The sequence below is a fragment of the Nerophis lumbriciformis genome, linkage group LG22 (genome assembly GCF_033978685.3).
Source record: "Nerophis lumbriciformis linkage group LG22, RoL_Nlum_v2.1, whole genome shotgun sequence".
Classification (NCBI taxonomy): domain Eukaryota; kingdom Metazoa; phylum Chordata; class Actinopteri; order Syngnathiformes; family Syngnathidae; genus Nerophis; species Nerophis lumbriciformis.
In genome coordinates, this window is record NC_084569.2 from 36,029,955 (window position 1) to 36,044,958 (window position 15,004).

The window sequence follows — 15,004 nt, forward strand, 5'->3', positions numbered from 1 at the left end:
ATACCAATCGTTGGTTAGAAGGTGATCGCCGAATTCGTCCCGTGTCGCTGGCTGTCGTGTCGTTTTTGTCGGTTTCGCTTGCATACGGTTCAAACCGATATGGCTCAATAGCTTCAGTTTCTTCTTCAATTTCGTTTTCGCTACCTGCCTCCACACTACAACCATCCGTTTCAATACATGCGTAATCTGTTGAATCGCTTAAGCCGCTGAAATCCGAGTCTGAATCCGAGCTAATGTCGCTATAGCTTGCTGTTCTTTCCGCCATGTTTGTTTGTGTTGGCTTCACTATGTGACGTCACAGGAAAATGGACGGGTGTATATAACGATGGTTAAAATCAGGCACTTTGAAGCTTTTTTAGGGATATTGCGTGAGGGGTAACATTTTGAAAAAAACTTCGAAAAATATAATACGCCACTGGGAACTGATTTTTAATAGTTTTAACACTTCTGAAATTGTGATAATGTTCCCCTTTAAAAAAAAAGTGTCAACTGTCTCTGACATCGCCAAACATTGCACAGAACTAAGTAAAAGCCCACATGTGGGTGACTCAATCCCTGGGCTTTTTTTGTATTGAGTAAGACTCAGGAGAGAACACACAGAAGATAATACAAAAAAATAACAGAAGAAATGAACAAATTAAAAAAATGGTTTGACAAAATTAGGCATAATAATGTGTTACTTCCATGACTGTATACATCGGTATCGGTTGATATCGGTATCGGTAATTAAGAGTTGGACAATATCGGAATATCGGCAAAAAAGCCATTATCGGACATCTCTATCTGAAATGGAATATGTGGTTTAAAAACAGGACAAATTGGCTGTGGGATAGACAGCACACCCACATAGAGAGTCTTCCAGGCTACCTTGAAGCCAAACTCTGGTCAACTACAGACGATGACATCTAGGTGCAAATTAACTCATGCAACATAATTGCCCCCCAAAGGCACTGAAGTCTGACACTCATCCTGGATTTACACAACGCGCCGTGAGTCATGATATGACTAACAACGCCATCATATCTAGAGTTAGAATTTTGAGGAACTGGAGTTTCAATATCACGTGTCATGGAGTGGTTGGACCAGACTAAAAGAGCAGGTATCAAACAAGTGTATCGCTGTGATCAGCTGTGTACATATTTGCTCTGGCATGTGTGTGAAGCTCACACAAATATACTGTAGTACTCCTCGCACAGGACATAATATTGCAATATTTTGACTTCACTAGTCTGCGTGATTGTTTACCATTATCAAGTGCAAAGGTCACTTAAGTTCTGCATCGCACTTAAGTCAGTTTGGATGACATTTATAATGGTCAAATGAATGGATGGACAGTTAGGATCTTTGTCAAAGTTGAATCTATATACTGTATAAATATATATATATATATATATATATATATATATATATATATATACACACACACACAGGTAAAAGCCAGTAAATTAGAATATTTTGAAAAACTTGATTTATTTCAGTAATTGCATTCAAAAGGTGTAACTTGTACATTATATTTATTCATTGCACACAGACTGATGCATTCAAATGTTTATTTCATTTAATTTTGATGATTTGAAGTGGCAACAAATGAAAATCCAAAATTCCGTGTGTCACAAAATTAGAATATTGTGTAAGGGTTACATTTTGAAGACACCTGGTGCCACAAACTAATCAGCTGATTAACTCAAAACACCTGCAAAGGGCTTTAAATGGTCTCTCAGTCCAGTTCTGAAGCCTACACAAACATGGGGAAGACTTCAGATTTGACAGCTGTCCAAAAGGCAACCATCGACACATTGCACAAGGAGGGAAAGACACAAAAGGTTATTGCTGAAGAGGCTGGCTGTTCTCAGAGCTCTGTGTCCAAACACATTAATGGAGAGGCAAAGGGAAGGAAAAACTGTGGTCAGAAAAAGTGTACAAGCGATAGGGATCACCGCGCCCTGGTCAAGATTGTGAAAAAAAACCCATTCAAAAATGTGGGGGAGATTCAGAAGGAGTGGACAGCTGCTGGAGTCAGTGCTTCAAGATCCACCACCAAGAGACGCTTGAAAGACATGGGTTTCAACTGCCGCATACCTCGTGTCAAGTCACTGTTGACCAAGAAACAGCGCGAAAAGCGTCTCACCTGGGCTAAGGAAAAAAAGAGCTGGACTGCTGCTGAGTGGTCCAAAGTCATGTTTTCTGACGAAAGCAAATTTTGCATTTCCTTTGGAAATCGAGGTCCCAGAGTCTGGAGGAAGACAGGAGAGGCACAGGATCCACGTTGCCTGAAGTCTAGTGTAAAGTTTCCACCATCAGTGATGGTTTGGGGTGCCATGTCATCTGCTGGTGTCGGTCCACTCTGTTTCCTGAGATCCAGGGTCAACGCAGCCGTCTACCAGCAAGTTTTAGAGCACTTCATGCTTCCTGCTGCTGACCTGCTCTATGGAGATGGAGATTTCAAGTTCCAACAGGACTTGGCGCCTGCACACAGCGCAAAATCTACCCGTGCCTGGTTTACGGACCATGGTATTTCTGTTCTAAATTGGCCCGCCAACTCCCCTGACCTTAGCCCCATAGAAAATCTGTGGGGTATTGTGAAAAGGAAGATGCAGAATGCCAGACCCAAAAACGCAGAAGAGTTGAAGGCCACTATCAGAGCAACCTGGGCTCTCATAACACCTGAGCAGTGCCAGAAACTCATCGACTCCATGCCACGCCGCATTAACGCAGTAATTGAGGCAAAAGGAGCTCCAACCAAGTATTGAGTATTGTACATGCTCATATTTTTCATTTTCATACTTTTCAGTTGGCCAACATTTCTAAAAATCCCTTTTTTGTATTAGCCTTAAGTAATATTCTAATTTTGTGACACACGGAATTTTGGATTTTCATTTGTTGCCACTTCAAATCATCAAAATTAAATGAAATAAACATTTGAATGCATCAGTCTGTGTGCAATGAATAAATATAATGTACAAGTTACACCTTTTGAATGCAATTACTGAAATAAATCAAGTTTTTCAAAATATTCTAATTTACTGACTTTTACCTGTATACATACATACATACGGGACTGTCTCAGAAAATTAGAATATTGTGATAAAGTTCTTTATTTTCTGTAATGCAACTAAAAACATGAAAATGTCATACATTCTGGATTCATTATGTCATGTCTGTGTGATCATGTTTTGTTTTAGTCATGTTCGGTTTTGTTTTTGGACTTTTTGTGCACTTTTGTTTTGTTTTGTCACCGTAGCAACCATTAGTTTTCACCTGTCACGTCACGCACCTGTTTCACGTTTTGAGTCACGCACCTGCTTTCACTAATCATGTCTATAGTATTTAAGTTCATTGTTTTCAGTTTGTCGTTCTGGCGACATCTCACATTTATGCTCTGTACATTCCTGACACTTGTTTTCATGTCCATCCTTCATGCTGCTATGTTTGTCCAAGCCAAGTAAGTTTTTGTTTATTAATGCTATAGTCTTTTGGTTTCATAGTTTGTTCTCTGCCACTGTGCGCGCTTTTCGTTTGTACTTTTTTTTGATATATTAAATAAATCATGTACTCACATTCCCGTCTCGCCCGAGCCAACTTTCCGTTGCCTTCTAGAAAAACTAAACCCCAGGACCAAGTCATGACACATTACACATCAACTGAAATATTGCAAGCCTTTTATTATTTGAATGTTGCTGATTATGGCATACAGCTTAAGAAAACTCAAAAATCCTATCTGAAAAAATTAGAATATTTCCTCAGACCAAGTAAAAAAAAAAAGATTTATAACAGCAAAACAAAATCAAACATTTGAAAATGTCAATTAATGCACTCAGTACTTGGTTGGGAATCCTTTTGCATGGATTACTGCATCAATGCGGCGTGGCATGGAGGCAATCAGCCTGTGGCATTGCTCAGGTGTTATGGATGCCCAGGATGCTTCAATAGCGGCCTTTAGCTCATTTGCATTATTGGGTTTGGTGTCTTTCAGCTTCTTCTTCACAATACCCCACAAATTCTCTATGGGGTTCAGGTCAGGGGAGTTGGCAGGCCAATCAAGGACAGTAATGCCATGGTCAGTACACCAGTTACTGGTGGTTTTGGCACTGTGGGCAGGTGCCAGATCATGTTGGAAAATGAAATCATCATCTCCATATAGCTTTTCAACAGATGGTTGTGTTGTGTATGTGATGTGTCTGGCGACCTTACGTCTCCAAAACAAACGGCTGGCGAACCCTTCACCCTTTCTAATGCGGATTATTTTTGTTTTTTTACCAGCTGAAGCGCAACGAAGAAAATATAAATTAGATGAAGATGTCAAAAAGGTTATTGTAGCTGCACCAATGATAACTATTGTGTATTGAATGTACTTTTGAATGTGTTTGATAATAAGCACATTTAGTATTGTATAGGTCATATTTATGTTGCTAATGGTTATTTTAGCACTTTATTGCATATTGTGATTCTGACATGTATGTTGATTTACATTGTACAATATTGAGGAAAAAACTAGAACCTGTTGTGAATACTTTATAATGCAATTAGTGTTATTTAATGAAGATATTTGATTTGTGTACACATTGATTTATAAAGATGGTCCTGGTTCTTACACAGGCCAGGCTTTTCTTTATGATGGCGAGCTAAGAAGAAAAAAGCATCTAGTCCAAGGATCGTTCTTGGGAGATTACAGCCAGGAACCCCACCACCTGTTCTGTCTGGGCTGGTAGGAGGCTCTCCAGCCAACCCTCTACACATTTTCACCCTTAACCGCAGCACATGGACTGTGGTTTACTCTCCAAAACCTTTCTCCAAGAACTGTATTATCTGAGCTGAGATGTAAACAAGATCCAGAGACACTAAATAATTGAATTGGAACACACACAGAGCTATTTCTATTGTTGGGCAGAATTATTATAGTCGAACCTCGGATTCAGGAGGAACAGTGTGGTTTTTGTCCTGGTCGTGGAACTGTGGACCAGCTCTATACTCTCGGCAGGGTCCTTGAGGGTGCATGGGAGTTTGCCCAACCAGTCTACATGTGCTTTGTGGACTTGGAGAAGGCATTCGACCGTGTCCCTCGGGAAGTCCTGTGGGGAGTGCTCAGAGAGTATTGAGTATCGGACTGTCTGATTGTGGCGGTCCGCTCCCTGTATGATCAGTGTCAGAGCTTGGTCCGCATTGCCGGCAGAAAGTCGGACACGTTTCCAGTGAGGGTTGGACTCCGCCAAGGCTGCCCTTTGTCACCGATTCTGTTCATAACTTTTATGGACAGAATTTCTAGGCGCAGTCAAGGCGTTGAGGGGATCCGGTTTGGTGGCTGCAGGATTAGGTCTCTGCTTTTTGCAGATGATGTGGTCCTGATGGCTTCATCTGGCCAGGATCTACAGCTCTCACTGGATCGGTTCGCAGCTGAGTGTGAAGCGACCGGGATGAGAATCAGCACCTCCAAGTCCGAGTCCATGGTTCTCACCCGGAAAAGGGTGGAGTGCCATCTCCAGGTTGGGGACGAGACCCTGCCCCAGGTGGAGGAGTTCAAGTACCTCGGAGTCTTGTTCACGAGTGAGGGAAGAGTGGATCGTGAGATCGACAGGCGGATGGGTGCGGCGTCTTCAGTAATGCGGACGCTGTATCGATCCATTGTGGTGAAGAAGGAGCTGAGCCGGAAGGCAAAGCTCTCAATTTACGGGTCAATCTATGCTCCCATCCTCACCTATGGTCACGAGCTTTGGGTTATGACCGAAAGGACAAGATTACGGGTACAAGCGGCCGTAATGAGTTTCCTCCACCGGGTGGCGGGTCTCTCCCTTAGAGATAGGGTGAGAAGCTCTGTCATCCGGGGGGAACTCAAAGTAAAGCCGCTGCTCCTCCACATCGAGAGGAGCCAGATGAGGTGGTTCAGGCATCTGGTCAGGATGCCACCCGAACGCCTCCCTAGGGAGGTGTTTAGGGCACGTCCGACCGTTAGGAGGCCACGGGGAAGACCCAGGACCCGTTGGGAAGACTATGTCTCCCGGCTGACCTGGGAACGCCTCGGGATCCCCCGGGAAGAGCTGGAAGAAGTGGCTGGGGAGAGGGATGTCTGGGCTTCCCTGCTTAGGCTGCTGCCCCCAACCTCGGATAAGCGGAAGAAGATGGATGGATGGATGGATTATTATAGTGTTCCCAACGTTAAAAGGATAAAGCCATTGTTTACAAATTTGGTAAATAAATAACCAAAAAATTTATATTTTGTTGTTTTCTTACTGTACCGTGTCAATGCGTGGACTATGGGGTGTTTGTTTTCCCGAGATGCAAGTAAAGTTGGATCGGACATGGCTTGGAGGTAAATACATGATTTTATTTTAACACTAACAAAAGGTACAAAACTAAAGGCACGCAAAAAGGCGGAGAACAAACTTGACTAATGAAACAAAAACTAGCACTTGGGCAAAAAACTATGAACATGAAACAAATAAACACTTACTGTGACAAGAATACACAAAACTCACGTGGCAAGAAACGAGCAGCATGGAAACTATGGCAGCATGACAATGGCATGAGTAGTAAGGAGGTAACAGAAGTCAAATGTCGCCGGGCTGACTTCCTGGCAACCATCGGCTTAAATAGTCTTGAACATGATTAATGACAGGTTTGTGAGTCCAAATGAATCAGGTGCGTGACATGAGGACAGGTGAAAACTAATGGGTTGTCATGGAAACAAAACAGGGGAGTGAAAAAACAGGATCTGACAAAATCAAAAAACCAAACAGAACACAGCCAAACTAAACATGATCACCAAGACCGAAAATGAACCGAACCGTGACCCCTAAATCGAGGTACGTACCAAACCGTCATTTTTATGTACCATTACACCCTTAGTATTTACGCTTATAGCTTGCGGCTCTTTAGCGCTGCCCTTTTCAAAGGGAAAATGGAAAAAGATGGGGGGAAAAATATCTATTTTTGGTTTTAAAATTGTTTTCTGTAGGACTACAAACATGAAGCAAACCTTCTTAATTGTTAGAAAGCCCACTGTTTAATATGTTTGTGTTTATACTTCACTGAGGACAGTATTTGGTGAGCGTCATTTTGTTCTACTAATTTCGGCTGTCCATGGACTCACAGTAGTTGTGTGAACTGTTTGTTTACATGTACAACTTTCTCCGACGCTGCCACAGAAAGACGTGTTTTGTGCCACTCCTTCTTCGTCTCATTTTGTCCACCAAATGTTTTATGCTGTGCATGAATGCACAAAGTTGAGCTTTGTTTATGTTCTTGACTTGTGTGGAGTGCTAATCAGGCATATTTGGTCAGTGCGCGACTGCAAGCTAATCGATGCTAACATGCTACTTGTATGTACATATTGCATCACTATGCCTTGTTTGTAGGTATATTAGAGCTCATTGAATTTCCTTTACTTATGACCTCCGTGTATTTAACTTATATTTGCATGTCTCGAAACATTATATGTATGTAATATTGGCTGCATTTCTGACGGTTGTTGGTGTGCCATGTTGTTACAGACCACAGCAAACGTGACCCAGCTTGCCAAAGATTGTAATAAATCCATTAGAAGAAGACAGGTCTCATTTCCTTTAACTTGGACACACACATCTATACCTTTGGTCAATCTAAGCCAGTGATTTCCAGGAGTTATCTCACCCTCTGAAAAAGCCTAATGTTTTCCAAAGTTGTAAACATAAGTAGCATAAATATTACATTTAAACATTTCTGTTAACGACGATGTTTGCATTAGTCTGCGACACACATCGTCATTTTGATAGTAGATGCTAATATAGCTAATATAGACACTTACATCTTCTTTAAAAGACTTACGAAGGCTTGTATTTTTGGTCCAGTATGGCTCTTTCAACAATTTGGGCTGCCGACCCCCGGCTCATAGGTTTACATTTAACTCTTGTTTATTGATTATTTTACATTCAACATATCCTGGTTGAAGTCAAATTTGGCAACATCATAGCTGGTCCATTGGTGCGGTCGGCATTCAAACTTTCCTCACTCAGGACTACAGTCACGGCCCCCGGTTTGGTTAGGTCCTTTTGGTCCTGGAGTACGTTCACACTTGACCAGACGAGCCAACGAACTCTAGTCGGTTTTAATCGGAGCAACAATTATTATGAATGCACAGCAAATATCACCAGGAGTGATACTATAACTTTGAGCAAACGAAAAACCTATTTTGACAAGGATTATTTTAGAGTACCTACTTGGCAAATAAACGAGCAAGTATTGACTACGTTTATAGCCATCTGGGAGTCTTTTACGCCACAATAAACGTCCTTTAAGGATTGCTTGAATCAACAGTTTCAAAGAGGCCTGCATAACAACGCCGTCCCCTCCTCCCTCATTCTGACCGCCAAAGTGGACCAGTCCTGTCAGCTTTCATTGTTAGCCCCACAGCCCGGGTGTACCCCACTCATAGCCATGGGGGATGCGAGAAACAAAAAAGAAAATTCCTACCTTCAACCAACCATCCCACTTGTGTGATGCTCCGGCAGGCTCCGAAAACAGCGCTTCGGTAGAACTCTCTTGTGGTTTTGGTGTTTTTAGCTTTCCTTTCAGCAAAGTTTGTACACAACTACAACGGGGATGTCCTGCACTCTGCCTTTGTATCTTTCCTTCTCTGACTGCCTCATGCTCTCTGCGTCTTTCCTGATGTGAGGAGAAGTGTAAAGGAGCCGGCCAAAGAGAGGGAAGGAGAGGGGGTGTTGGTCGCTAAAAGCAGCACCAGGATCCATTGACATGCAAATAGCCAAGGAGCTTCCACTAATCCCCATGTGGAGAAGGATGCCTCCCCTTTGCCTTGTCCTCCCCCCTCTCCTCTGTCAGATTCATTTACCCTGTACTGCTTGACCTGGACTGGGACGCACTGCCACCAGACTGAAGATCTCATAGGTCTGGATTTGGTTTGCGGCATAAACCTATTAGCTGAATAGATCCTTAATCTTGCATCTTTGGATACTGACAATCATCATCCTTCACTTTCTGTTTCCATTCATCAAACGACTGTGGAGCACCCCTTCACAACTGATTTGCTAACAAACCGATCATGAGCCAGTCAATCACTACGTTTCCATGTACTAAATTCGTCTGATTTCTCAAATAAATCGTTTTTCTGTATTTTCACACATACATGTGAAGTCGGGCAGCACGATGGACATAGACTGAAGATCTCATAGGTCTGGATTTGGTTCGCGGCATAAACCTATTAGCTGAATAGATCCTTAATCTTGCATCTTTGGATACTGACAATCATCATCCTTCACTTTCTGTTTCCATTCATCATACGACTGTAGAGCACCCCTTCACAACTGATTTGCTAACAAACCGATCATGAGCCAGTCAATCACTACGTTTCCATGTACTAAATTCGTCTGATTTCTGTGTGAAGTCGGGCAGCACGGTGGACATAGACTGAAGATCTCATAGGTCTGGATTTGGTTCGCGGCACAAACCTATTAGCTGAATAGATCCTTAATCTTGCATCTTTGGATACTGACAATCATCATCCTTCACTTTCTGTTTCCATTCATCAAACGACTGTAGAGCACCCCTTCACAACTGATTTGCTATGAGCGAGTCAATCACTACGTTTCCATGTACTAAATTCGTCTGATTTCTCAAATAAATCGTTTTTCTGTATTTTCACACATACATGTGAAGTCGGGCAGCACGGTGGACATAGACTGGAGATCTCATAGGTCTGGATTTGGTTCGCGGCATAAACCTATTAGCTGAATAGATTCTTAATCTTGCATCTTTGGATACTGACAATCATCATCCTTCACTTTCTGTTTCCATTCATCAAACGACTGTAGAGCACCCCTTCACAACTGATTTGCTAACAAACCGATCATGAGTCAGTCAATCACTACGTTTCCATGTACTAAATTCGTCTGATTTCTGTGTGAAGTCGGGCAGCACGGTGCACATAGACTGAAGATCTCATAGGTCTGGATTTGGTTCGCGGCATAAACCTATTAGCTGAATAGATCCTCCGTATTTTCCGCACCATAAGGCGCCCTGGGTTATAAGCCGCGCCTTCAATGAACGGCATATTTCAAAACTTTGTCCACCTATAAGCCGCCCCGTGTTATAAGCCGCATCTAACTGCGCTAAAGGAATGTCAAAAAAACAGTCAGATAGGTCAGTCAAACTTTAACAATATATTAAAAACCAGCGTGATGTGGGCGCGCATGGAGTCGTATATCAACATGGACGGAGCTGCGTGAAAAAAGCCACCCGGCCTCTTCGCGTAAACTTACCTTAACCACTCGCTCATCTTTTCTTCATCCATCCATCCTTTCGAGTTAGCTTTTATGATGACGCCGGCTGGAAAGGTCTCTTTTGGCAAGGTCTTCCTTTTGAATATCACCATGGGTGGAAGTTTCTGGCCATTAGCATGGCAAGCTAGAACCACAGTGAAGGACGACTTCTCATTCCCTGTGGTGCGAATATTCACCGTACGTGCTCCCGTTGTATCCACAGTGCGGTTCACAGGAATATCAAAAGTCAGTGGAACCTCGTCCATGTTGATAATGTTCTCTGGCCGGATCTTTTTTTCAGCTATCTTGTTTTTACAATATGCACGGAAAGTAGCCAGCTTTTCTTGAAAGTCTTTAGGTAGTTGCTGTGAAATAGTAGTCCGTGTGCAGATGGAGAGATTGCGTCTTGGAAACCTGTCGCTTAGTAGGAGCCATTTTGTGGTCTTTACAGATGTAAACACACAAAGGAAATGAAACGTAATATCCGCGCGCTTCTTCTTCTTCTTCTACGCGGGCGGGTGGTTGCTTACAGTAGAAGAAGAAGCGCTTCCTGTTCTATGGGGGCGGGTGCTTACCTTGGCGGTTGCTTGCGTAGAAGAAGAAGCACTTCCTCTTCTACGGGGAAAAAAGATGGCGGCTGTTTACCGTAGTTGCGAGACCGAAACTTTATGAAAATGAATCTTAATATTAATCCATATATAAAGCGCACCGGGTTATAAGCCGCACTGTCAGCTTTTGAGTAAATTTGTGGTTTTTAGGTGCGGCTAATAGTGCGGAAAATACGGTACTAAATTCGTCTGATTTCTCAAATAAATCGTTTTTCGGTATTTTCACACATACATGTGAAGTCGGGCAGCACGGTGGACATAGACTGAAGATCTCATAGGTCTGGATTTGGTTCGTGGCATAAACCTATTAGCTGAATAGATCCTTAATCTTGCATCTTTGGATACTTACAATCATCATCCTTCACTTTCTGTTTCCATTCATCAAACGACTGTAGAGCACCCCTTCACAACTGATTTGCTATGAGCCAGTCAATCACTACGTTTCCATGTACTAAATTCGTCTGAGTTCTCAAATAAATCGTTTTTCTGTATTTTCACACATACATGTGAAGTCGGGCAGCACGGTGGACATAGACTGGAGATCTCATAGGTCTGGATTTGGTTTGCGGTATAAACCTATTAGCTGAATAGATCCTTAATCTTGCATCTTTGGATACTGACAATCATCATCCTTCACTTTCTGTTTCCATTCATCAAACGACTGTAGAGCACCCCTTCACAACTGATTTGCTAACAAACCGATCATGAGCCATTCAAACACTACGTTTCCATGTACTAAATTCGTCTGATTTCTGTGTGAAGTCGGGCAGCACGGTGGACGTAGACTGAAGATCTCATAGGTCTGGATTTGGTTCGCGGCATAAACCTATTAGCTGAATAGATCCTTAATCTTGCATCTTTGGATACTGACAATCATCATCCTTCACTTTCTGTTTCCATTCATCAAACGACTGTAGAGCACCCCTTCACAACTGATTTGCTATGAGCGAGTCAATCACTACGTTTCCATGTACTAAATTCGTCTGATTTCTCAAATAAATCGTTTTTCTGTATTTTCACACATACATGGGAAGTCGGGCAGCACGGTGGACATAGACTGAAGATCTCATAGGTCTGGATTTGGTTCGCGGCATAAACCTATTAGCTGAATAGATTCTTAAAGGGGAACATTATCACCACACCTATGTAAGCGTCAATATATACCTTGATGTTGCAGAAAAAAGACCATATATTTTTTTAACCGATTTCCGAACTCTAAATGGGTGAATTTTGGCGAATTAAACGCCTTTCTATTATTCGCTCTCGGAGCGATGACGAAGCAATCCGCCATTTTCTCAAACACATTACAAACACCGAGTCGAATCAGCTCTGTTATTTTCTGTTTTTTCGACTGTTTTCCGTACCTTGGAGACATCATGCCTCGTCGGTGTGTTGTCGGAGGGTGTAACAACACGAACAGGGACGGATTCAAGTTGCACCAGTGGCCCAAAGATGCGAAAGTGGCAAGAAATTAGGACGTTTGTTCCGCACACTTTACCGACGAAAACTATGTTACGACAGAGATGGCAAGAATGTGTGGATATCCTGCGACACTCAAAGCAGATGCATTTCCAAGGATAAAGTCAAAGAAATCTGCCGCCAGACCCCCAGGAAAAGAGAGCGGATGAGGGTATGTCTACAGAATATATTAATTGATGAAAACTGGGCTGTCTGCACTCTCAAAGTGCATGTTGTTGCCAAATGTATTTCATATGCTGTAAACCTAGTTCATAGTTGTTAGTTTCCTTTAATGCCAAACAAACACATACCAATCGTTGGTTAGAAGGCGATCGTCGAATTCGTCCTCGCTTTCTCCCGTGTCGCTGGCTGTCGTGTCGTTTTCGTCGGTTTCGCTTGCATACGGTTCAAACCGATATGGCTCAATAGCTTCAGTTTCTTCTTCAATTTCGTTTTCGCTACCTGCCTCCACACTACAACCATCCGTTTCAATACATGCGTAATCTGTTGAATCGCTTAAGCCGCTGAAATCCGAGTCTGAATCCGAGCTAATGTCGCTATAGCTTGCTGTTCTTTCCGCCATGTTTGTTTGTGTTGGCTTCACTATGTGACGTCACAGGAAAATGGACGGGTGTATATAACGATGGTTAAAATCAGGCACTTTGAAGCTTTTTTTAGGGATATTGCGTGATGGGTAAAATTTTGAAAAACACTTCGAAAAATAAAATAAGCCACTGGGAACTGATTTTTAATGGTTTTAACCCTTCTGAAATTGTGATAATGTTCCCCTTTAATCTTGTATCTTTGGACACTAACAATCATCATCCTTCACTTTCTGTTTCCATTCATCAAACGACTGTAGAGCACCCCTTCACAACTGAGTTGCTATGAGCCAGTCAATCACTACGTTTCCATGATGGATTCGTCGGATTTCTCAAATAAATCGTTTTTCTGTATTTTCACACATACATGTGAAGTCGGGCAGCACGGTTTGGACAGGGGTTAGACAGCAGTGGTTCTTAACCTTGTTGGAGGTACCGAACCCCACCAGTTTCATATGCGCATTCACCGAACCCTTCTTTAGTGAAAACAATTTTTTTTTTTTTTTTTTTCAAATTCAAGACAAAGTTATATGTTTTTGGTAACACTTTAGTATGGGGAACATATTCTAAGTAACAAAGACTTAATTTAGAGTTATTTGGTTAGGGTTAGGGTTAGAGGGTTAGGGCCAGAGTTAGAGGGTTAGGGTAATAATAAGGCCATGCCGAATAAGGCATTAATAAGTACTTAATAATGACTAGTTAAGAGCCAATATGTTACCAATTTGCATGTTAATAAGCAACTAATTAATGGTGAATACGTTCCCCATACTAAAGTGTTACCATGTTTTTTTACTGGTGCACAAAATGAACCGTGCATCAACTTGTTCAAACAACAAAACCAACACAGTGCATAAACTCACAACAAATTACACGTCTGACTTCTGCTGCTGTCGTATCCGTAATACGCCGCTTGGGAGAAATTTTTATTTACACGATGAGTCGGGTGTGTCTTGACCTCCGCCGAACCCCTGAGCCCGACTCACCGAACCCCTAGGGTTCGATCGAACCCAGGTTAAGAACCACTGGGTTAGTGCATGTGCCTCACAATACAAAGATCCTGGGTTCGCTCCCCGGCCTCGGGGTCTTTCTGTGTGAAGTTTGCATATGACTGCGTGGGTTCCCTCCGGGTACTCCGGCTTCCTCCCACCTCCAAAGACATGCACCTGGGGATAGGTTGATTGGCAACACTAAATTGGCCCTAGTGTGTGGATGTGAGTGTGAATGTTGTCTGTCTATCTGTGTTTGCTGAGGTGGTGGCGACTTGTCCAGGGTGTACACCGCCTTCTGCCTGAATGCAGCCCGAAAGCAGCTGCGATAGGCTCCAGCATCCCCCGCGACCCCGATAGGGACAAGCGGTAGAAAAATGGATGGATGGATGGACATGTGAAGTCCCTGTGTCTGGCAACCAAGGTAATCAAAAAGGTCAACCAACGAACGAGATTTCTCTACAGAATCTCCTCTCTGGTCTGATTTACATTTCGACAGTCACATCAAATCAGTAACAAAATCGGCCTACTATCACCTCAAAAAAAATGTAACAAGACTTAGAGGGCTCATGTCAGCTCAAGACTTAGAAAAACTTGTACATGCCTTTATTACCAGTAGGCTAGACTATTGTAATGGTCTCCTTGCAGGTCTTCCCCCAAAAAAACTGTCAGGTAGCTACAGCTTGTTCAGAACGCTGCTGCTGGAGTTCTAACAAAGACCAGAAAATGTGAGCACATTACACCAATTCTTAAATCCTTACTTTGGCTCTCTGTACATCAGAGAATTGATTTCAAAATCCTCCTGCTCACATATAAATCACTACATTGTCTAGGGCTGAAGTATATCACTGATATGCTCCCACTATATAAGCCCTCTAGATCACTAAGATCTTCTGAGACTAATCTGTTAGCGGTTCCCAGAGTAAAGTCAAATCAAGGGAGAGCATCATTCAGTCACGATGCAACAAATAGCTGGAATAAACTTCCTGAAGATGTCAGACTTTCCCCAACTCTGACTACTTTTGAAACTAGACTGAAAACTTTTATGTTCACCTTAGCTTTCAGCTAAATCTTTAACTTTTAACGTCCGCACTGTTTTTAGT

At 42.5% G+C, this 15,004-nt stretch overlaps 1 protein-coding gene across 3 annotated transcripts in view; it reads right to left on the reverse strand.

Moving 5' to 3' along the window:
* The window catches only part of septin12 (septin 12), a 244,464-nt gene that overhangs the window by 69,964 nt on the left and 159,496 nt on the right, over positions 1-15,004 (reverse strand). The window contains exon 1 of one of the 3 annotated variants that reach the window (XM_061973803.1): positions 8,443-8,685. The exons of the other annotated variants lie outside the window; for them this stretch is intronic. The gene's annotated coding sequence lies outside the window, so the exon portion shown is untranslated. Of the gene's footprint in view, positions 1-8,442; positions 8,686-15,004 lie in introns of those variants that run through there. 3 annotated transcript variants of the gene reach the window in all.